Source organism: Protopterus annectens, chromosome 8.part0, assembly GCF_019279795.1.
Source record: "Protopterus annectens isolate FY-2018-M chromosome 8.part0, PAN1.0, whole genome shotgun sequence".
Taxonomy (NCBI): domain Eukaryota; kingdom Metazoa; phylum Chordata; order Ceratodontiformes; family Protopteridae; genus Protopterus; species Protopterus annectens.
In genome coordinates this window covers 1,703,111,798-1,703,137,286 of record NC_056741.1, presented here as the reverse complement: position 1 = coordinate 1,703,137,286, position 25,489 = coordinate 1,703,111,798, and the positions used below count along the sequence as shown (strand labels likewise).

The 25,489-nt window shown below is 39.9% G+C and overlaps 1 protein-coding gene across 1 annotated transcript in view; it reads left to right on the top strand.

The window, feature by feature from the left end:
* The window catches only part of LOC122809609, a 462,513-nt gene that overhangs the window by 327,531 nt on the left and 109,493 nt on the right, over positions 1 to 25,489 (top strand). The window lies entirely within an intron of this gene.

Here is a 25,489-nt window from a genome sequence, read left to right as displayed (position 1 = left end):
CCTCTTATTGGTATCTTAGTTATTTAAACTCATGGACTAAGGTTCCTTTAGCTGGTTAGCTGCCAAGCTGTTCCACAAATACCTTCCTACAATCTCAGAAGCCAAGACCACAATGAGCCACTGTTCGAAACATTATCTTCCAAATTTCCTTGTACTAAGCTGAATTTTTTTACTCTTGGCCCAAAACTTTGGAACTCTTTTCTGTCTTATCTCAAAGGAATTACCTCTTACACAAAATTCAGAACTGAGGAGAGATGTTTACCCAATCTAAAATGTAAATACTTGCAAACAGGAGGCTGGGGCCATATTTTAGTTGTCTGTTCTTCAGTTTGTGTGTTTAAAAGTTGATATCCCACAATTCCATCAGAGTGGGTGGGGTTACATAATTATGTATGCTAATTTTATGTTAATCAGTGTGCTGATTTCTTCCTATTTTTCATAGGCCTTTGCCCAGATTTTTGATGTTTCCAGGTTGAGAGGTATGATTAAGCTTATAAAAGCCTTTAACCTAGTTGACTACATCATCATTCTCTACTGCATGAACAATACAGGTATTACCCCTCAGGGTTTTGCCTGGTTTAAAGACTTTCTCACAATGAAAACTTTAAGTAAAATTTTGTCCTTTTGTGTCTATAGAAGCACATATCCAAACAAAATCATAGCTGTCTGTACCAGCACTCCATCCCCTCAGCTCAAGTGAAGAGCAAAAAAGCACTTCACTGTATTAAGCAAGTCTCTACATTTTATACATTGATCGGCTTATTACACTCACATCCACGTTCCTGCCATCCCCAATTCGAAAACAGTAAAACTGCCATTCCTTCTAGTGATGCAGCAAGCAAGTGGCCAGATGAATTACACCTCCCCCTTCCTGCCCCAGCCATTCTAGTCCCATTTCTGCCATGCTCCCAGTTCTCCTTCCTCTCCTTACATATATGTATTAAAAATGCTGTTAAACTGCAGCACACTGCTTGCTGCAAATGTAGCAAACAGTTGCTGCATTTTATACCATGCCTGTACAGAGTGCTTTGGAGCTCATGTTTTAGTTTAAAAAAATCACTTTTTAACTGTAGCTGACAGTTGCTACAGTATAGACCACACATGGAGCTCTGCAACACTCAGTTTTCACCACAAATGCAATACTGGCATTTAAGAGAGTGAAGGAGAGCATGATGAAGGATGACTGATTATGCCACCCAACCCTTTGTACAAGGGGCAATTGCCCCTCTCGCCCCACCCCAGCTAAACTTCCTTGCCCCACTGCTCTTCTCAGTTTTTAAAACCAAAATTGCTCGTGGACTCCCCATATCCATCCACTTTTATATACTAATGACATTTTAATCTTGCCAAAAATCCATAGATTTCATTTTATTACAGTTAAGTAAAAGATTTTTGTTAATGAGTCATGTGGTGAGAGTTAGCAGATTTGGAGATAGTTCTGTAGGTCAAGTTGGTTTGAGCCAATAATAATAATAATCATAATAATATAATAATTATGAAAACAGTAGCCCCTATTTTACCTACTGAATTGCCAACTGGCTCACAGGTAGTACACATATAATCAAAACCTGGGAAGTTAGTCTTGCTATATTGCACAGCTTAAAAAGAAAGGGATTGTGTCTAGATTTAAGGGATTTAATTGTCCCCCTTTACTCAGCCTTCATTATGAAAAACATTAATATAATGACCCCTTTGGCATTTATTTGTCTGGGCACATGAAACAGCTGGAAAACCCACAGAGATCCTAACAAAAACGTACATGACCTAAACAACATGTCCTCCATATACCAACTCAAATCCCTGTCACTGTACTCCATATCCTACAGACTGCTAAGAGGTGACCTGTGTTTGGCATACAAGGCATCCTCCAATCCATTACTGATGGATTTACTGCGCATCAGCATATCAGATGGCATCAGGAATACCTGGCATAGGGATTTAAACCTCTTCCACAACATCAGCAAATAGTTGGAGAGACAGGTATATCTTGCAGAGGATATTGCTGCTGTGGAATAGACTCCCCATCCATATAAAACTAAGTTCATCCTTGTACATGTTCAAGTACAACTTAGATCTCATGTTCAAGTACAACTTAGATCTATGGATGGGAAACAGAAAATTTTCCCCAGGACTGCCCCCTGTACTACTAATAGGCAGAGGCAGCTCCTAAATGCTTTATCCCATGTGTAGGTCCCCTTAGATGATCTATGGTATGATCCCAGTTATTCTTATTAGGGTAATATATAATTATCATCCATGGGATCAGTAATGCCAATCTGTAACAAAATGGGATAGGTTAATTCAAGCACAAAAAGGGAAATTAGCAAGACCTAAAATGACCAGCAAGGCCAGCTAGCCTAGTACTTACCGTGAACCTATAAAAAGCTTTTACTTCTAATGGAATCCATTATTTCTTGCACTGTAAAAAAATAGTAACTCACTAAATATTAAAACCAAAATAATCTCCCAGTTGAAGCTACTTCATCATTCAAATACCTAGGTGTCTGGCCTAACTTATTACAGCCTTGTGACACCTCCAGGTGTTTCTGCAGCTACATCCTACTGATGCCTGTAGGCAATCTAATATTGCAGTAATTCCAAAATTATGTAAGATATACAGTACATACTCTTTCTTATTTGCAGTAGTGATTGACAGGTTGACAGACGAGATCAGACAGGAGGCCCCATGGACTATGAATTTTGCAGATGACATTGTGATCTGTAGTGAGAGTAGGTACCAGGTTGAGGAGACCCTGGAGAGGTGGAGGTGTGCTCTAGAAAGGAGAGGAATGAAAGTCAGCAGGACTAAGACAGAATATGTGTGTGTGTGAATGAGAGAGAGGATAAAGGAATGATGAAGATGCAGGGAGTAGAGTTGGCGAAGGTGGACAAGTTTAAGTACTTGGGATGAACAGTTCAGAGTAATGGTGAGTGTGGAATAGAGGTGAAGAACAGAGTACAGGCAGGGTGGAATGTGTGGAGAAGTGTGTCAGGAGTGATTTGTGACAGACTGGTACCAGTAAGACTGAAAGGGAAGGTCTACAAGAGGGTAGTGAGACCAGCTATGTTATATGGGTTGGAGATGGTGGCATTGACAAAAAGGCAAGAGTCAGAGCTGGACGTGGCAGAGTTAAAAATGTTAAGATTTGCACTCTGTGTGACGAGGATGGACAGGATTAGGAATCAGTGTATTAGAGGGTCAGCTCAGGTTGGACAGTTTGGAGACAAAGCCAGAGAAGTGCAGTTGCATTGGTTTGGACGTGCTGAGGAGGGATGCTGGGTATACTGGGAAAAGGATGCTAAGGATGGAGCTGCCAGGTAAGAGGAAAAGAGGAAGGCCTAAGATTAGGTTTATGGATGTGGTGAGAGAGGGCACGCAGATGGTCGGTGTGACAGAGCAAGGTGCAGAGGACAAGAAAAAAGGGAAACAGATGATCTGCTGTGGCAACCCCTAATGGGAACAGCCAAAAGAGGAGGAAAAAAAAGATTTACAAGCAAACTATAATATATAAGTATACAGTGAGTATGTTGCTCGTTTAACTGTGACAAACTACAGTATGTAAGTATACTGTACATTGCCATTTTAACTGTGGCAAACTGCAATATATAAGTGTACAGTGAGTGCATTGCTAGTTTAACTGTGACAGACTACAGTATATAAGTGTACAGTGAGTACATTGCTAGTTTAACTGTGACAGACTACAGTATATATGTGACAGACTACAGTATATAAGTATACAGTGAGTACATTGCTAGTTTAACTGTGATAACACTTTAGACGAAGGCTTGTATGCAAAATTAATAGACATAAGAATACAGTGAATACTTTACATGTTTATCTTGATAACACTTTACACAAAATTATAAATTTGACAAGACTTTTAACAGGGTTGGGAGGTTGGCATAATGGTTAAGTTGTATGCCTTACAAGGTGCAGGGTTTGATTCTCACATGGGGCAATTGGCTAGGCTTAAAATGGCCCACAAGGGCAATTAGCCTAGTAGTAATCTATGAACCTATGATACAGTGTCCCTGCCTCAGTGATAGGATATTTGCACAATACCATTTTTCATGTTTGAATTGGAAGAATACTTGTGCTGTTCAGCTTAGTTCATAAGGAGGTAGAAAGATAAGAGTAGTATGCTGCAGGTTTTCTAGTCTTCACAGCATTGAATGGCAGTGGGCATGTTAATGCAATTGAAGGAGAGATATAGGAGGGCAGATTGTATATTAGCCTTGGGTTATGCATGTGCATAGCCATAATTTATTTAGGTGTTCTTTTAGGAAGTCTTTAAAAGGAAGTAGGCTAGGAGTTAGCCTAATGTTGGGAGGGAAGGTGTTCCAAGATTTCGCAATAAAGTGTGAATATTGGGATTTTCCTGGATTTCTAGAAGGTTTGTAGATTTCAAGGAGGTTAGCTATTTTTCTTTCAACTTTACATAAAACTGTATGTATATGATTTTCATTTATAACTTTTAGTTATTGCCATTTGATAAGTGAGTGGGTGGACTGGTTACAGTTTGTCATAATCAAGCCCTTTTTCCCATTTTTCTACATGGGGTTGTAGGGAACATGTCGACTGCCTCCATCTTTCTTTCTCTCTCTTGATTCATTGCCACTTTCCTATCTTCTTCAACAGTCATGCCAGATTGTTGCAGATCTTCTCTCACACAATCCATTCATTTGTTTGCTGGATGCTCTCATTTCCTCTTGCCTTCTTCCTGTCTGTCCCAAATCATAATCACCAGATTAGGCATATGTGCAGTAAAGTAGAATACAAAGCACCATAATTTATTCTCTTTGACTTTCTCTGCATTTAGAGCTACTTGGGCTCCTACTGTGATATTTCTTCATTTGCCCTACATTCTGTGTCCTACCACCTGTCTCAGGCACTTCAACTGCTCTTCCTTCACTGCCCAGATTTCTGTACCATATAGTAGTATGGGTCACAGCACAGTTTTGTACACCATAGTTTTCAGCTTTTTTATTCTTCTGTCACACTACCCCTGACACTCTGTGCCAGTTTGTTCCAGATCTCTGGTTGTAGCTTTGACCTCTTCATTCAGATTTCCATTCCTCTCAACCACCCCTCCCAGATACGTAAAGCTGTTAACCTGTTTCACTCTTTTCCCGTCTATCTCAATTTTCAGTATCTTCTGATTTTTCCACTTTCTACCATTGCAACTTTATTATTTATGCTCAGTTTTATCCCTTGTGCCTTCAGTTTTGTATTCGATTTTACTATCATTTGCTTAAGTTTTTGTTCAGAGTCTGCCTGTAGTGCCACATCATCTGCATTATTGATCTGTCTCTTCTGACCTGTTTGCTACTGTAGTCCAGTACCATTATGGACAGCAGTGGACACAGCTGAATCCTGATGCACACGCACTTGCACTGGGAACCCCTCTGTGAGACCAAACACTGTTCTTACATGTGTCACTGAGTCCTTGTATACAGCCTGCACTAATTCTACCAGTATTTCTGTGAATTCAAACCACCTGAGGACTGCTCAAATTAACTTTGTCACAGTCCTAATAAAAACAAACACCCAAAGACATTTGATGACCTTTACTGTAATGGAAATGAATAACAAACATCAAAATTTATTAAGGCACACAGAATCCAACATTGCAACAAATAAGATATTAAACATAAGGGCAGCACACCCGCTCACCCTGAATAAGCAGCGCCCCTCACTTGCTCGCTTACCCTTGTAATCCTCGCTCACCTTATTATCAATTCCGTATTTCCATTCCAAATCCTAGTAATCCTAAGGGCAGCACCCACGCTCACCTTAATCTCATCATCAGTTCCATATTTCCATTCCATTTCACAAAATGGCTCGAGAAACTCCCACTCAACCTTAATCTAGTATCTAACACTACCAATACCTACTTGAAGGACAAATTAGTCACCCCAAAATTACCCCGCCTTATGAACAATCACCATTTCCCATCACCAGAGAACCTCATGGCCCTCTACCTACACCGTAAAGTAAATAGGTAACTGTACCCCAGAGTCCCACCTCATCTAACATGTCTACCTGCATACTTACCAAATAAAATTACCTGAAAGTTCCATACCCACTAATCCAGCAGTCAAATAATTCCATCACAGCTACATCCTCAAGCTTCTTATTGGTGCCCACCAACATTCCCCTTCTTGCAACCTCACAGTGTACTTTCCAACAACCTAAAACTCCATTGCAGTAGAGATCCCTGAACAGCCTCGACTGTCAACCAAATTTGTCAAATGCAGTGTATGGATCAACTTGACTTCAACAAGTACTAAACAAACAACCCTGCTCACTCAGCTACCCAAGTTAACCTAATAACAGAGCACCCATGGCTGTGGTAGAAGATAAAACATAGGCAGTTTCTATGTACAGCAGTAATCTTAAAACAGCTCTTAAGGAAGACCCCCCCAAACAAAGCCCTGTCAGGCCATCCCACTACAGCATAGCCAACCCAACCTCCCAGCTCCCTGTGTTTCCACGATCTACCCGCATACCTGCCAGGCCCCTTTGAACTCCTCCACTCAAGTCATACGCAAGTAAATTCCTGTGAGTCCAAAGAGCCACTCAAGGGTATCCATGACACCCAAAGTTAAGCGCCCAGAACCTGATATGCAGCATTAAGTAACACCTGCTTAAGAAACAGATTAATCTCCCAAAAACCTTCATAGATACCTCACTTGTCCTCTTATAAACTATGGAACAAATAGCTGGTTATCAGTAAATTCACCCCAGAGATTCTCCCCTTGTTTCTCTTTTGAACTAGGCATAAAGCATCAGGTGCTGCCCTTGATATACATTGACTAACTTGCCAAGCCTTAAACCACCAGTGTAGAATTTTTTTTTTAAATAATTTTGAACATCCTTGTTAAGATTGTTAGTATCCCATGAAAAGTGAACCACTTTACCTAAGTGCTCCACATTATATTATAGTTGATGACATACCAATGAAATGCACCACCTTTGTTCAGCCAACTCTGGATCACCTTGGGCTCCACTACCACTGGGCCGTACTTCTCTGATGCCTGTTTTGCAGATTCCCCCTAGGAAAGAAACAAACACTGTAAATTCTCTGTGCACAGTGAAAAAAAAAATAAATTTAATGATAACATTAAACACTATCCGAGGCCTACAATGTTTATCAACTGCCCAGACTCCAGATTGACCCAGAGCCTCCATCCCAAAGAGACTGGAAACTTGGCCGCTTCCCTTTTGAGTTGCTTTGCCCCTACAATCCTCTTTAACCCAACCTGCTCACAGCAGTGACCACTAAAGCATTTAAAACAAGCTAATTACCCCCATAACAGACCCATACCTCACAATAATTAACTCTTGCTCTTACAAACATTGTGTTTGTCTGAATGAAGTGTGCATCCCATGCACGCCAGTTCCCTACTGTCATCTGCAAAGAGGCTGACCCTAATTACCAGAAACCTCCACCTGTATGAAAACAGACCACATATAAAAACAGGCCACAGATCTGATGCATCATGATGTAATCCTTCAAACATCCACAGTAATATTCCCTTCCTCCCAAATCTCCCATTAATCCAATACCCCAGATGCAACAGCCACCTCAGTGAGCTACCACCCATGCAAAGTGCTGACCTGAACAAGTTGTCCCCGACAATCATTACTTTGCCTAAACTCAGTGTACCATCAAACAGCCAATACTCTCAACCTATGGTTTGCATACCTGTATGGGTTGTAAAATCACTGCAAGAGACATGAAGTCCGAAAGCAAAACGAATATTAAGTACATTTGCAGAATGTCATAAAGGTTCACTCTTTCACTCTGAATCCCCAAAATGGCTGTACACATCAGATAATAATTCCCTTGTAACCGGAAATATCTATTTAGAAAGGTCACAGATTAGGGTAGTCATAAAATAGCCTTCATTAATTAGTACTACTCGTAAGTCTTTACAAATCATTGAAGTAGTAGTAAATAAAAGCACATGGGTAATTGGTCATTAAATGCATGTCATCGCACTGTGTAATAAGCTCAGAAGAGCAAAAGAAAAGGAATCACAAGAAATGGTCTTGTTTGAAAGCTATTCAGAGGCATGACACTTTACAAAGTGAATGTTTTGCAGGAATGCCTTGAGTCTTGAATAGAAACTTAAAATAAACAGCCCTTACAGGTTCTGAACCCAGGACCCTGTACACTATAGTCACCACAGTTAACCATTAGGGCAGGCCATTTTAAACTTTTTTTTCTAGAGGCTCCTTTAGCTGTTTAAATCGTTGAAGTAGTAGTAAATAAAAGCACATGGGTAATTGGTCATTAAATGCATGTCATCGCACTGTGTAATAAGCTCAGAAGAGCAAAAGAAAAGGAATCACAAGAAATGGTCTTGTTTGAAAGCTATTCAGAGGCATGACACTTTACAAAGTGAATGTTTTGCAGGAATGCCTTGAGTCTTGAATAGAAACTTAAAATAAACAGCCCTTACAGGTTCTGAACCCAGGACCCTGTACACTATAGTCACCACAGTTAACCATTAGGGCAGGCCATTTTAAACTTTTTTTTCCAGAGGCTCCTTTAGCTGTTTAAAACTTTCATTTAAAGGCTCACTGCTGCTTTTCAGCTGTGAGAAACAATTCTGCAGTTTGTTTCTAAGTAGTGGGGATATTTGTAGCCTTTCCATATTCAGGCTTGTATTTGGGCCTAGTGTTTGTGGGAGGCTGTGTGTCTGAGCACATATTCAGGGACATTTTGGTTTAGTCAAAGCCATCAGGCATTTCAGTGAGAGAGAATTGTTTGAGGTCATTGGCTGACTGAGGTCACCTGGACTACAGCTTAGACTAAGCACCTCATTGGTTCTTTTGAGATTTCTTTCTTAAAAGCTGTCTCAGGTTTCAACTTTCTGTTACCTAAGAAGTTCAGTTGTGAGTGTTCCGCCATTTTACAGTGAGCTAATGGAAGGAAGGACACTGAGCAAACTCGGAGCTATAATATATAACATTAAGTATCCTGTTTTTTGTTTATTTTGTTCTTTATTTCTTTGTTATTTATAGCACTTTGTGTACTGTGTATTTTTCTAGCTAGTTTCACTGTGTGTGAGGTATTAACTGGAAATTGTCCACTTTTATTAAGCGTCTGTTGGGTTGTTTGTCTCTGATAACTTGTTGCAGTTAAACTCTTTTTTCGAGAGGCTCCTTTAGCTGCTTAAAACTTTCATTTAAAGGCTCACTGCTGCTTTTCAGCTGTGAGAAACATTTCTGCAGTTTGTTTCTAAGTAGTGGGGGTATTTGTAGCATTTCCATATTCAGGCTTGTATTTGGGCCTAGTGTTTGTGGAGGCTGTGTGTCTGAGCACATATTCAGGGACATCTTGGTTTAGCCAAAGCCATCAGGCATTTCAGTGAGAGAGAATTGTTTGAGGTCATTGGCTGACTGAGGTCACCTGGACTACAGCTTAGACTAAGCACCTCATTGGTTCTTTTGAGATTTCTTTCTTTAAAGCTGTCTCGGGTTTCAACTTTTTGTTACCTAAGAAGTTCAGTTGTGAGTGTTCTGCCATTTTACAGTGAGCTAATCGAAGGAAGGACGCTGTGCAAACTCGGAGCTATAATATATAACATTAAGTATCCTGTTTTTTGTTTATTTTGTTCTTTATTTCTTTGTTATTTATAGCACTTTGTGTACTGTGTATTTTTCTAGCTAGTTTCACTGTGTGTGAGGTATTAACTGGAAATTGTCCACTTTTATTAAGCATCTGTTGGGTTGTTTGTTTCTGATAACTTGTTGCAGTTAAACCCTTTTTTCTAGAGGCTCCTTTAGCTGTTTAAAACTTTCATTTAAAGGATCACTGCTGCTTTTCAGCTGTGAGAAACATTTCTGCAGTTTGTTCCCACTCTCCCTCCCTGTTGCTATAGTGTTTTTATAGTTGGTGGCCTTGCAGTTGCCCGCCCCTAGTGTAAATTTGATCTGGAACCCTCCTCCCAGTCTAGTGTCATTACCTCATTCTACCCAGTACAGGGAGAACATTTGAGAAGGCCAATCAGCTTAGTTTCTGCTGCTCCTTTCTCTCTTTCCACTAAAAAAAAAAAAAAAAAAAACGTTTTGTAAGCTTGTTTCCTGCCTTTCCTGTGGGTAGTCTTGCCTGGATATAGATTTGCGGTGTCCAGGACTATTTGTAGGCTTCTAGGGCCCAAGCCTTTCTGTGTTGGAGGGAAGCCTTCTAGCTTAATTTTGTTTCTTGGAACTAGCCAGTTTTTTGTTTCAGCGCTTGTTCAGAACTTATTGTAAGCACTAAATCAGCTACAAATTACTACAGCACTCAACTTTCCTCACTGTTTAGAGGAAAACAGTTTCTAGTACTTAACAAATAAGCACCTATCCAGGCATGTCTAAGGGTCAGCCCCCAGTGTTTTCTCCTGTCTACCTGATGAATCTGGGCATCTTGGGGTAATGCAGTAATTGCCTCATGTACACAGACAACCCTTTCCTCCTACCACCCAACACTACAACCTGTGAGAGATGCACTTATATAGCCAAACTGGAAGCAAAGCTCTCTTCACCCAAGACTGGACTAGACAGTCAAGAGGAGAAGGTAAACACTTGCGCCACACCACACTCAGCACATAGTCCCTCAAAACCTACACCACCAAAACACACACATAGAAACATAAAACATGCACCTACATTCGTGGAGGCTCTCAGTAAAAACCTGCCCAAGCAACAGGGACCTCCAAAGCAGAAACGCAAGCAACCTCCACCCCCCCAACACAACCCAAAATACTTATAGCCCACAAACTATGTGCCACTCAACCACAGCCCATAAGGCATAACAACTTACCCAACACTCTAGTCATAGGTGACTCTATAGTCAGGCACACTGATGTTCCACTCACCAGGTGAAACAAGGAGAAAGTTACTGTCAGCTGCCTGTCGGGTGCCAGGATCCGCCACATAACGCATGCACTCAGGTCAATCCACAACAAGTACAAATATGACTCTGTCATTGTCCATGTTGGTGCGAATAACCTGAGACATACCTCCTTGGACTACATGAAAAAGGACATGGAGGAGCTGTCCGATCTTGTATCCCAGGCAGGTATGACCCTAGCCCTGAGTAGCATCCTGCTTTCACCCAGAATGATACCACAGTACAAGGACAAAATGACTGACTTCAACAATTGGCTAAGCTTCTGGTGTCATTCTAAGGGGATCCAGTATCTTTCTGCCTGGGATGACATGATCAACAAGCCACGATGCTTTGCCAGAGATGGCCTGCACCTGTCGCCCTTGGGATTCCGGATACTGGCTAAGGCTCTAGCCCCTCCCTATAGAGCCTTTTTTAGGCAAGGTTCAAATGACAAATTCACCACCCTAACAGGTACAGACAAGAAGAGTCTGAAGGTATTGCTACTCAATGCTAGAAGTCTAAACCTCAAAATGCACTCTCTCAAGGCACTCCTTAAAATGGAGAACATTGACATCTGTGCAGTGACAGAGACCTGGTTCAAGGCTCCAGAGAGTACCCTTGCATTACCAGGCTATAATTCATACCACACCTTTTGGCTACCTAACCTGGACTGAAACACTAAAGGCAGAGGTGTGTCCATATTCATTAAGGATATCCACACCTCCAGGCTAGTTGCTCCACATAATGCATCCGAGATTATCCAAGTGCAACTAACTCTGGGCAAGACCGCAATCCAAATTGTAGCTTGCTACAGATCCCCCACCATGCCCCAGGATTCCCACTCCTCATTTCTTAATACACTGGAAAATATTAGGGTACAACCTAATACCCTAATAATGGGCGATTTCAACTACCCTACCATTAACTGGGAAAACTACTCATGTACCAACTCTTGTGCTCAACATTTTCTGGAATTCATAAATTCCAATGCCATGGATCAACTTATCCACACCCCCACCAGGGGCAGCAGTATCCTAGACCTGGTTGTTACCAACATGGGCAACTGGTGCTGCACACCAGAGGTCAATTCCTCATTGGTCAGATCTGACCATAAGCTAATCACCCTAGACATCCACATCCCTCCCCCACCCCCCATTAGGGAAACCACAGTAAAAAATTTCTCCAAAGCCAACTTCACGCTTCTTAAGACAGAAGTGGCAAACTTCACGACACCCATGCTGATGGACAGTAGAGGTATGACTGTTGAATCCTACACAAATGCACTTTATAAGCACATACATGAGTGCATGGATCGTGCAATCCCTAACAGAACCAAGATGCTATCCTCCAAAAAAAGGAAGCCAATCTGGTGGTCCCCTGCCATAAACATACTCTACAACAGAAGAATGAAACTGTTGCAAAAAAAGAGTAAAATCCCATGAATGGAGAAACTCCCTGGTCAGCTTCAGTAAGAAGTTGAGATCCCTCATAAAATCCTCCAAAGCTAGTTATGAAAACAAAATCGCCACTGACTCTAAAGACAACCACAAAGCATTTTATAGCTATGTCAAGAATCTCAATGGCAACACTCAGATCTGGTCTGAGTTGCAGCACAATGGCACTAAATATACAGATGTCATCAAAAGCTGAACACACTAATAAGCTGGAAATAACAGCAACCTTGAGTCCCGGTCTCTATAAAAACACTTTAATGTAGTAAAAACGAACCACCAGAAGACGATAGAACATAAAATCCACAATCCACAATCCACGAAAAGAAGATACTTAGCGCTTTCACCCTATAGATAGGGCATCATCAGAGTACGATTCAAAATTGCTAGTCATCCCTTATATACTATTGCAGAAAAACAATTAGTCAATTATCTAACTAATAGTCAAAATATAACAGAACGTGTATATCTTAAAGGTACAGAAAAAACAATAGTGAGTTTCTACAACTTGAATACAAATTTGTATTAAGTACGTATTTACAAATATTAAATTCATATACATATTGAAATAAAAAATCAAGGCAATTTATTAAGTAGTTGTTTTATGTTAGCTAAAAAGTAGTGTGTTGATGAAAATACTAGTAAAATTAAAAATAGTTTTTAAAATATACACAATGTTTGAATAATATAATAATCAATATTTAAACAAATATAATGTAAATATATAAATAAATATATAAATATAATAAATAAATATTACATATCAATAAATATTTTATATATTTTTTATATATTAAAAATGTAAGCACTATAAAAATCCTATAAAATTCTATACAAATGCTTGATAAAAGTGTTATAGAGAAAATAATGTAAAAAGATAAATCTAAATATTCTTAAATTTAAAATATGAACCAAAATATATAACTTAATTCATATAAAATGTGATCGAAGTTTGAGTATGCTAGAAATAGCTATTTGTTCGTTTAGACCAGGCCATTTGCTAGCATTCAACCTAAGTTGCCATAAACACTCTTTGGCTTCTAGTAAATTTTTTACATCTCCACCTGTGTGTATGTTAACAGGTACTTTGTCAATAACAAAAAACAAAAATCGTTTAAAATTAGTACAGTTAATACTGTGATTAAATAGCATATTGGTAGTCTTACATCTTTTGATATCACTAAGATGTTCAGTGACACGTGTTTTTAATCTTCTAATAGTTTTCCCTATATAGAATGCGTGACATACTGAACATGTTGCTACATATACAACCATGGTGGAATTACAATTGCAATGGCCTGGACATTTTAGAGTTTTTCCATAATTGTGAATTGTAATATATGGACCGTCATTAATAAATCTACACACATGACATGATCCACACTTACTCATCCTTGAATGCCTCAACAGATCACTATTAAACTTGTTTTCAAATAGTTTATTAAAATGTTTCCCTTTACTGTATGCAATTTTAGGTGTTATTCCTAAAATAGCTGCAATCTCAGCATCTGTGTCTATAACACTGGTCCATGCTTCTTGGACACAAATCACAATCTCATTTGTTCTATTATTGAATGGAATAATAAATGCGTCATTCCTGTTAACACTAACCTTGGGGGTAATCTCCTCAGATGTATCACACATAATAATAGGTTTATATGTCGTAAGCCTCTTTGTTTTCACCTCTTGGCTAATAGTGAAAACTAGATCATGGGGATATCCTCTTTCAAAAAACATACTCATAAGTATATCCAATTCCTGTTCAAACATTCGATTGTCACTAATTATTCTGGACAGTCTGACCATTTGGCCTTTAACCAAATTCCTCTTTTGATACAAAGGGTGACAGCTGTCAAAGTGTAGGAACGAGTTTGAGTGTGTTTTCTTCCTAAATAGGGTAGATACAATACTGTTATTAACAACAGTAAGCTTAATATCCAAGAATTCCACATTATTATCATAAATATAACTAGTAAATTCTAGAAAATCAGTAGTTTGTCCTAAAAAATTAATAAAATCGTTACACTCTTCCTTAGATCCCCCCCAAAAAAATTAAAATATCGTCCAGATAACGTAGGTACAGTAAAATCTTACTCCAAAAATCACTAGTAAATACAAACTCAAACTCCCATTGTGCTAGAACTAAATTAGCATAAATGGGGGCACATCTGGCCCCCATAGCTACACTTTTTTTCTGTATGTAATAGTTGTTGTTAAAATAAACAAAATTATTTTCTAAAACCAATTCTAGCATTGATGTAAGTAAACGGTTTTCAGATAAATTCAATCTATTATATCTGTTAAGACAAATTTCAAACATTTCCGTCCCCTTTTCATGGGGAATAACAGAAAATAAATTAACTACGTCTATAGTAGCCATCAAAAAGTTAGATTGAAAATCAAAATTTTTTGAAAAATCTCTGACTAATTCTAAACAGTGCCAAGAATCTCTAAGAATGTGTGGTAAACTGTTCATAATTCCTTTGCATTTATAATCCACAAATGCTGCTAGAGCTTCAGTTTTAGAACCTTTAGCTGAGACTATTGGTCTGAATGGGGGGTTTTGTATATCCTTGTGAATTTTTGGAATCCCAAAAATTGAAGGTGTAATAGGGAATTCAACAGAAATATACTTGTAAATATTCTGATCAATACTTGCATCCATCAAATAATCATATGTTAACCAATCAATTGTTGTGTAAGCTTTGTTTACTTCATACCTAGTCACTTTTTCGTATGTGTCGTCATCATCTAATAAATCTGTCATTCTTTTGTAATAATCAGTGCTCAACATAATGACTACCCCCCCACCTTTGTCTGGCTTCATTATCCTGTATTGATCAGAACTGGTTAGTTTTTAAACAAAACTGTTCAGCTGTAGTTAAATTGAATTTAGTGACAGTTTTCTTGTTTAAAACTCTTCTGATTTGGTTTTCATAAAGCTTCTCAAAGATTTGAATTAAATAATGTTGAGGGGGGATAAAAGTACTAAGACGCTTAGGAGTAATAAAAACTGAATCTGAACTCAAATTGTTAGAATGAAAAAATATTTTTAAATTTAAAAGTCTTGTATACAGCTTCAAATTAATCAACACACTACCAATATCCAAATAAAATGATGGTACAAACTTAAAACCTTTACTAAACAGTCCTAAATAGGTCTTATCAAAATTATGTTTAGTATAATTAAATAAACTAAAACCTAAGTGTGTAATTATAGAACAGTCACCAATGTCTTGGTAAGTAATCTAGTCATTTTTATTTTCATGGCTGTAAACTAAAGTGTTCGAGTAACCTATCTGTGCCAAGGATTCATTCTCTGTTCCCCATTGTTGTAATGATTGTGTGGGGGATATTTGTTGCTGACCTGTCTGTCCCTTATTCTTTCCGACCTCCTTAAGACTGGCTGGTCTAAAAAAACTGTTTGTAATTCTTCGTTGTTGTTACTATTATGTCTGTGTAAATGTTCAAAACCTGACTTAAAATTTTGCTTGTCATGATTAAAATCTCCTGAAGTATGATTAAAATGTTGCATGTTTTTGTATTCCTTAAAATGGTGGTTCGTTTTTACTACATTAAAGTGTTTTTATAGAGACCGGGACTCAAGGTTGCTGTTATTTCCCACTAAATGTACAGAACCAATGGATATTGCCAACATCCTGGCAGATAGGTTCAGTGCTAACTTTACCCCTCTGTCATCCCCTAAAGGGCCCATCTCTATACCAGAAGAATGCAAAGTTCCTGTAATCACAGTTGCACAGGTAAAAAACACACTATCCAAAGCCAAGAACACAGCATCCATGGGACCTGACGACATCCCAGGCTGTGTTCTACATGAACTACAGAACGAACTGGCACTCCACCTAAGTACCATGTTCAATCATAGCCTCACCTCAGGCTATGTGCCCACTGAATGGTGCACAGCGACAGTTATCCCACTCCTCAAAGGGGGAGCCACCACAGACCCCAGAAACTACCGCCCCATTAGCCTAAAGAGCCTGGTCTGCAAGGCTATGGAGTGTATCATCATGGAACTTATAAACAATGACATTGGTAATCTCCAAACTCAGGACCCCACCCAGTTTGGGTTTGCAAAATGCAGATCATGTCTCCTAAACCTGATAGACTTCTTTGAAGCAGTCACCAAAGCCGTAGATGAGGGTAAGGTGGTTCACACAGCCTATCTAGATCTCGCCAAGGCTTTTGACACCATCCCCCACTCTGGAATTATAGATAAACTCATTAAACTAGGTATAAATCCCTATGTCACAAGATGGGTTGCCAACTGGCTCACTGACAGAACCCACACTGTGAAAGTAGCAGGCTCCAATTCCAGCTGTAGACCAGTGACAAGTGGAGTACCACACAGGGTTCAGTCCTGGGTCCTCTCCTGTTTGGTATCTACTTCTCTGAAGTACAGGCCAACACAGAAGGTCTTTGGCTAATGAAGTTCGCAGATGACTGCAAACTAGGAGCCATAATCAAAACTCCAAAAGATGCGGACATCCTACAAAAGGGCCTTGCTGAGACAGATGCCTGGTGTCAAAGCCATGGCCTCAAGCTCCATGCCAAAAAGTGCATTGTCATTCCTTTTGGTAAAAACTCAGTACCCATGAACTACCACATAGGTGGTAGTCTACTTAACACCGAAAGTGTGATAAGAGACCTTGGGACACAGGTGGACAGTAGTCTCTCCTTTGATAATCACATTGCCACAGTAGTCAGGAAATCCTATGTGGCACACCTCATCACAAAAGGTTTCTCATCCAGGAAAAAAGAGGTCATTGCTCCACTCTACTCATCACTCATTAGACCCATTATAGAGTACAATGCCCTTTTGGTATGTACCTCACAAGACATCTACAACAACTGGAAAGGCCACAGAAATACCTCACAAAGAGGATTACCGGCCTCAAAGAGATGCCCTATGCAGACCGTCTCAAAAAACTGCAGCTTTACTCCATTGCATATCGCCTACTCAGAGGCGATCTCTGCCTAACACACAAAGCTATGGCAAACCCAGAGCTTTTAGACATGCTCCACTTAAAGAAATCCCAATCCCTACCAGCTACACGCTCTAGGGACCTAAACCTCGTCACCACAATAAACAGAACATGCTGGAGGGATAGATTCCTGTCCCAGAGACTTCCCATACTCTGGAACAAACTACCTATCTATATCAAACAAAGCTCCTCATTAGCACTGTTCAAGAAAAATCTTGATGATTGGATGGGAGACTGGAAATTCACCCCGGGGAACACTTCTGTGGCTCTGCTCGACAGTGGCACAGGAAAATAATTTTCTTGGGTGGCGAAAGCCAGGGTACCTTTGGCTAGGCGTATATAGGCCCTAGGGCCAATAGCCTAGCACCTGCCTATGAACCTATGAGCTGTATGAAAAGTGCAAAGATCAAATCACACAGGTAAAACAAGACCCAGTGGGGAGGGGGGGGGACACGATCTATTTAAATCATTTTGTAAGACCAAATAACTTCTCATGAAGACACATTCATAATATAGGTTAATTTTATACATTTCACATCATTAAAGCTAATAAATTTGACCACAGTATGTGCTGAGATGTATAGTCAGAAGGGGAATGCATACATTATTTCTTCACTTTCCCCTGCATTTTCGAACCACTGTTCAGTGTATACAGTCAGGCTGGCAGGAGTATGTTTAGAAATGCTGATTTTTTTTTTTTTTTTTTAATTTATAAACCTTGCAGCAGAGAAGACACTTCTGTGACTTGTTTGCCTACTTTGGTAGTACCTGTTCTTTCTGTACTGTGGATTGCTACACAAAATAGTAGCCAAAATTACAGGTTTTGCATACAACTGCTTGTGAACCCATGGGGATGAAAAAGAATGACAGTATCTCATCTCTTTGCATTTTAACCGAACTGCCCTTTATCCCTTGCCTTGGAGTGTACCCTTGCGTTTCATACACAACAAAAAAAGTGTTCTGTTTCACTCTCACCTTGGAACAAACGTATAACACTAAAACCTTTGGGGAAGCACTGATCTCAGCACTGCTTCTATCCCACTCACCAGCCCCAGAAATACATATGTAGAGCAATTAACTACCACGTCTCTGTGTTTTTTTTTTTTTTGTTTCTCCTTTTTTATTTATATAGTCGTGGTCCACGCATGTGCAGACAGCATCCGCGGCACCCTAAAAGCCCACGAAGTACCACTCTACAATTAAGTCACTCCACACAATTAGCCAACAAGGCTGCACGACAGGAAGCATACAAAGGCCCCAAAGTTAACACTATGACCGCGACTCAAGTAATGAGCTTTTGGAGCCTCTACGCCCACACTCAGTGACATGATCATAAATTACAGCTGCTTGCATGGCTGTGACTGTAGACCTCGGAGGCTTGACTGCTGTCAAATAAATGGTACATCAGAACAGCAAAGAAGGGGAGACCATCATGTTGAACCATTAAGAAGACATCCACACATGGCAAGTGTGTCTCTCTCATCCTTTTGTCTTTGTCTCGCCGCTCTCACGGCATCGTGCCATCTAACCCATCTGAACTGTTAGACAGCCCTGAACAACCTTCCCAACTATACAATGAGTATCTGCCCTTTTTTTTTTTTATAGGAAAGCCATCTTACCAGCTGAACTGCGCATGTACCAAGTCTCCACAGCTGAGGAGCACTCAGTACCGGCTCCTCCGTCAGCAGCTGCAGTTTTATTAATTCATATATTTATTTATTTTTGCCCCTAGCCCCCAGGGAAATCAAAGGGCCTAAAAAACAAAGGCATTCAATAATGTTTCAACAATTCAATGATTTTCTACTAAATATCCATAGAGCACCGCACCGGCGCCATTATGCATGCACATCCTGCAGTTAACGATCAGCGAGCCAGCAAATTACCACAAAACCTCCTCCATGGACCGCGCAGCACTAGACCACTAGGGAAAGTTAAACAAATAACAAAAAACTTAATGGCACAGCACTAGACCAGCAGGGAAAGCTAAACAGTATCAAGAAATGTAACGGCGCAGCACTAGACCACCGGGAAACGTAATATGACAAACCACACTAGCCCACCAGGAAAAGTTAATAAATACACAAAAACCTTCCTAATAACCTAACAAGCCACTTAACATACCTCTTTCACCCAAAAGCCGACACCACCACAGCCTCCATTTACTGGAAAACAAGCCCACACCAGTACAGCCTAACACTACATTTAAACTTTCTGATATAGCCATTATAAGGGGGAAAGAAGGAAAAAATAAAAAAAAAGCAATCCTTAAAAATCCAACAAAGCTGTACTCTCCTCACTGCTTATTAACTACCCAAGGCCTACCTTACTCACAACCTCAGGTCGTCTGGGACGTGATCCTACCGCACAATAAAACCACACCAAAATGTGCTTACTCATACCAACTTCCCTTACAAAACCCCTTCAGACCCACCCCTAAGCCTTACTTCACTTCCTCCCTCAGCTCCCACCTTAATTAACTCTTTCCTACCTGCTCCCTACCCACCCAAACCCAACCTACATATCACCCTACACACCCCCCCCACACACTTTACCTATCTAAGGTCGTCCCGTGACAAATTTGTCAGTTCCCAAACTTCACTTCTTGGAAACTTGTCATATGCTTTCTCCAAGTCTTGAAATTTTCACTTGGATGTTTTCCTCATATCCAGCTGCATATCAATTATCTGTCTCTCTGCAAACATCGGGACAACATTGGTTGTCCTACAGTGGACACACAACAAGTCTGAGGTCGAACTAAACAAGTTGCTCTCAACAGCCAGTTCACACAAATATACAGCTGTAGTAGCTATTGCACCAGGTACCACTCATAACCCATAAAATGAAGTCAGGGGAAGCAGTAGACTCGAAGTCACAGCAGATATGATTAAATGCTGGGTAAGTTAACTGCTCCCTTCCCATCTTACTTTCTACTACTCTGCATGGTCTTGAACACTGGTACTAATATGCTTATTCTCCAGTCATCTGGGATATGCCTTTCTCTCTGTAGTGCTAGGAGTATCTATAGGAGTTATTTCTCTCCTAACTTACCCAGCATCTTAATCATATCTGCTGTGACTTCTTGAGTCTACTGCTTCCCCTGACTTCATTTTATGGGTTATGAGTGGTAGCTGGTGCAGTAGCTACTACAGCTGAATATTTGTGTGAACTGGCTGTTGAGAGCAACTTGTTTAGTTCGAGCTCAGACTTGTTGTGTGTCCACTGTCTGTGGTTAAGGTTGGAATCCTATCAAGTATCACTGATAGGACTGCTACCCTGCTGTTTTTAACATTTTGTGTTTCCCCTTTTACTCATAGACAGAAGAGACACTTTCTGCTAGGTTTAACATTTTTTTTGCCATCTCCAGACTACTGTAGCTGCAGTTGGTGACCTAATTTCTTTGTTTTCATATGGCTGTGTCTTACATATAGCTACCCATCTTCAATTCACTGAGTTGCATTAACTGCCTCAGCTGGAGACCACACATATGATATAATGCTTGCTGTGAGAAATGCAGAAGACAAAGACTGTAACCAATGGAAAAAGAGGGGTCAGTGTGAATATGTCTGGGAGTAACATTGCTTTACACCAAAGGAGTTGGGGTGGATGACGAACTGCAGAAAATGATGCAAGGTAGGAGGAGGAACATTGCTATTGCCACAAAAAATGTCTCTCTGACACTGTACCTTGTATAGAGCCATATCCAAAATTCTGTCCTTTGTGGTTTATCTAGTACCAGTTAGCTGAAGGCCTCAAAGTCCAAAGACCTCAGTCAGCTGCTGCTTCCCCTCTAGCATGGATCTTGGAATTTGTCTTTTCCTTACAGATTCATAACCTCCTTAAGTACAATGCACTTCCTTCTAATGTATTCCATTATTCTCACCTCTACTCTCTCGTCTTCCTACCCTGACAAATGTGGGAGCAGTATAGTGTACTGACCCTTCAGCATTGCCACCCTTCATCTGTCTTTTCTGCCATTGTGCTAGCCTTGGGTTTTAATCGCAATCACACCTGTGCCCTCTTCATTCGTTTGTATCTCTTCTCTATTCCTATCCAGATTTTTATGCTATGTACTAATATTACCACATACCTATTAGCAGTTTTGCTCAAAAATTCTTCTCAAACAAAAAGTAATGCTTGACAGAATAGTGAGTTTTGCACCAACATGCATTCTCTGAGCAATAAGTAATATGAAACTGTAATATAATGCATTATTGACTCAGTGTAATCCTCACTAATTTACCAGCAAATCAAAATTTTACAAGGGAAAGTCCAACAATATGTGGCAAAATCAGGGACAGTTGAGAAATATGCTATTCAGCCATGCTCTGATTTGTCCTTCTTTGTTCCTTTGTGATATTCAATAGCCATGCTATCTTCCTTAGGTACCTACATTCTTCTCCTGTGACATACCATTATCTCTTCCATCTTAGTATAAAAATTAAATCACCTCATTGTATCCTTCCAACATCACCCCCTCCTCGTGGGAACCACTGTCCATTACAAATACTTCAGGCAGACCACTAATGCCCATCTAACCTACCAATGTACCAAAACAGTTACTCCCATAATAAACATCTAGGCTGTTCTTAAAGATATCTAAACTAGTGCCTGCTTTAATGTAATTTGGTAGTCTGTTCTATGCTTCAGCTGCTGTCTCAGAGAACTAGTTAGTACACTTCTCATTCTTATAGAATCTTCTAGTTGGAGGTTGGCATAATGATTAAGTTGTTTGCCTCACAAACACAAGGTACAGGGTTTGATTTTCACATTTGAAAGGAAATTGGCTAGACTTGAAATGGCCTGCAAAGGCAGCTAGCCTAGTGCTTACATATGAACCTTTGAACATGGGTTGTCTGACGATTCACTACTGCTTCTGGATAACCCCAAACATTACTTCACCAACAGCAACTGGAATGACAGAACAGCAGATTTATTAAAATAGTTACAACTTTGCCAGAAAATATTAGTGCTTTCATCTTACAATTAAGACTTCTTCAGATATGTGCAACAGAACAAGTACTCAGCTTAAAAAGACCAATAAGGTTACATGATACAGAAAACACATTGAACTAATAAGAAGGAAAGGAGAGGAAAAGCAGTTTAAAATGACAGGCGGTAATTGCAAAAAAAAACTACACAGAATACCCGCACAAACCTTGAAAATAACACAAAAGTGTAGCAAAACTAGAATAAAAATAATTTAATTCTTAAAGTTGTAAAAAAACAAATATTCAAGTCTAATCAAAAATATATATATAAAAAAAATCACTATCTCTTCAGCGCTCTCCTTTTTTAGAGAGCACTTAATACTGATAACCTCATTCAGTCCCAGTGGCACAGATGCATTTAAAAATATCTGCCACCACAACTCCCTCTTGTCCAGCAACAGGGACCAAGGGCCACCTGTGTGGTCTGGTCTCACCTGCAAGACCCAAAGGTGAAATTTATGCTCTGGAAATAATGTGATATGTCTGTAAAGGGCATGGATTTCCTTACATTTCTTGATGTCATAAAAGTGCTCATAGATGCATTGTTTTAGCTTTCTCTCTGTCTTGCCAACATAAAAAACAGAGCAAGGCCCACATCTTGCAATGCAAATCACACCACTTGACTGGCAATTAAATTTCCCTTTGATAAATAAAATTTTATCATTAATCTGAATACAATCACTGACCAATATGTGGCTACATTAGTCACATGCATTGCATTTAAACATATTGCCAGACATAAACTTATGCCTGATACTGGAACTCTCACGATAATTTTTAAAAGTACATCCTCTTATGTACAATCTTTGGTCAGGACCCCAATTTCTCCAACAGTTCCCAATCCAGTGTAATGTAAGTCCAGTTTTTATAAACAATGGACTCAATATATTTACTGTCACTGTTGAAAGTGGTGACCAGAGGATGGCAAAATTCAAAAAAATCATCGTTCTCAGGTAGCTCGGCTTTCTCAGGTTTGGGTAATCCGAAACATTCCCAGCGGTAGTTCTCTCTAAATGCCCTATTTACTGAATACTGTCTTCTCTTAAATAGCTATATGAGACATTGTAAAAGTTCAGATATTTAGTCTTTCATAATAATTAAAATTTTCACATCCATGGATGACCTTAGTATATTTCCACTGTAACCTTTCCCATTCACTCATGCTTGTTTTCTTATAAGGTTTCCATATTGTTATTCCATTATTCAAGTTTGGGTCTTATGTAAATAACAATCAGTAATTTCATTATTTCTGATTTCCTAGACTTTACATATCTTTTTTATACAAACTATAGCTCTATAACTGTCATTAACTAATTGGTTGAAATTATTAGAAAAACTCAAAGCTGCATCTACCCATATGCCCAGGTCCTTAAATGAATGTGCCGTGTCAATCACTGTGTGCTATATTAAATATTCACTTTTCAATTTATGTCTTAAAAATCTCATACACTTAGTTTTTGATGTATTTATCAGTATATTATTCTCTTGTGCCCAATTGGTCAATTCAACTTCTTTTGCAGACATGTAATCACTTTACCCATTTTAAGTCATCTGCATACAGATTGTAGAACACCTTAGATGGAAAAAATTGATCTGAAAGATATAGGGCCAGATTCAGGAAGCCTCCGTGTAAGAGTTATAACTCTTACACGGAGGCTGCAGTTAAACTGTGTGATGTCAGCATGTCATGCATATGCATGAGGTGCATGAGGCATGCTGAATCACACTAGTAACTCTTACACGGTCCGTGTAAGAGAGTAGGGGGCGTGTCTGTAGGCTAAGCTCTGCAAGTGGACATGCCCCCGGAAGACTAGAATGGCTGAAAGTAAACAGCCACGAGAAAGGCCATGAAAATGTGAATAAACACACTATACAACACATGCCCCGACTGGCCATCAGTGTATAAAGTGAAGAGATGTCATAAAAGTAAATTAAAACCTTTTTTTTTTTTGTTAAACCCCGTAAATGTTTGCTACTGTGTGCGCGGGTGTGCTACTAGCGCAATCACAGTTAGCAGTCAGTGGAAAAGGATATAAGAACTAAATATGCAAAGTAAGCCAAGAAATAATAGCTTAGCGGTAGAGTAGCCGCCCTAAGAGTAGGCAGGCAGGGTTCGAGCCCCTACAACAACCTTTTTTTTTTGTAAATAAGCACTAAAAAGCCCCCTGACAGTATTGTACAAATGTAAATGTATTCCCTTTTGTAAAATGGAATGAAATAGAGCATTTTGAAGTAACATAAGAATAAAAATAGTCAGAAATGTACTGATAGCTAAGCTGCCGTGAGACAGAGTGCCCGTAGCTGAGTAGTGTTTAAAAAGCTGCAAACTGCGTGCCCGTTGCCAAGCAGCGGGTAAACATGCTGAAACTGTGTGCAATTAGCTGAACATGTGTGTCGCTAGCCAATTAAGATTTATCCCAGCACACACCGTTTGCGCGCCGCTCCCACAGGCTAACTGCCAGTGCGCATGCGTTACCTCCGCGCAAACGAGCGCAGAACAGGTTTAAAGTGCTTAAAAGTGCTTTTGGCATGTTTGATTGACAGGTCCTCAACTCATTTCTGTCAGGAAAAGCAAAAATCAGTTGCCAGATTCAAACCCAGGATACCATGCACTACAGTCAAGGAACTAAACCACCAGGCCATGACAGCAATACCTAGAAATGCAGAAATAGCATATATATGGGATAAAACCCAGAATGGAGCATGAGAAAGCATTTTCAGTGAAGTAGATACAATTCCAAAATGGCCAATCAGAGAAATGTGCGGGGAAAAGCGGCATATATAAGCCCCATAGGCGGGAATACACAGCATAACTGATTGTAGAACAGACTTGCAGTCAGCATGAGTGGAGTAGGTGAGGGACGTTGCTTTCGAGCACAGCGTTGGGCGTTGAGGAGTCCAGATACATGGTCTGGCTCCTTGTCCATAATCACGAGGCCCAACTCATGCAGGGCCAGGTCTCATGGGGAGTATATAGGGCAGAGGCGTGGGACCAGTTGGCTCGTGATCTGACCAGTGCTACTGGCATTCCACGCACTGGTGAGCAGGTCCGTCACCACCATGCGGACCTGAAGAGACGCAAGCAGGACCAATTGAACCGTTGGATCCAGGAGGCCCGCAAATGCCCAACGCCCCACTACTGAGTAAGTTTTCCCAAAACA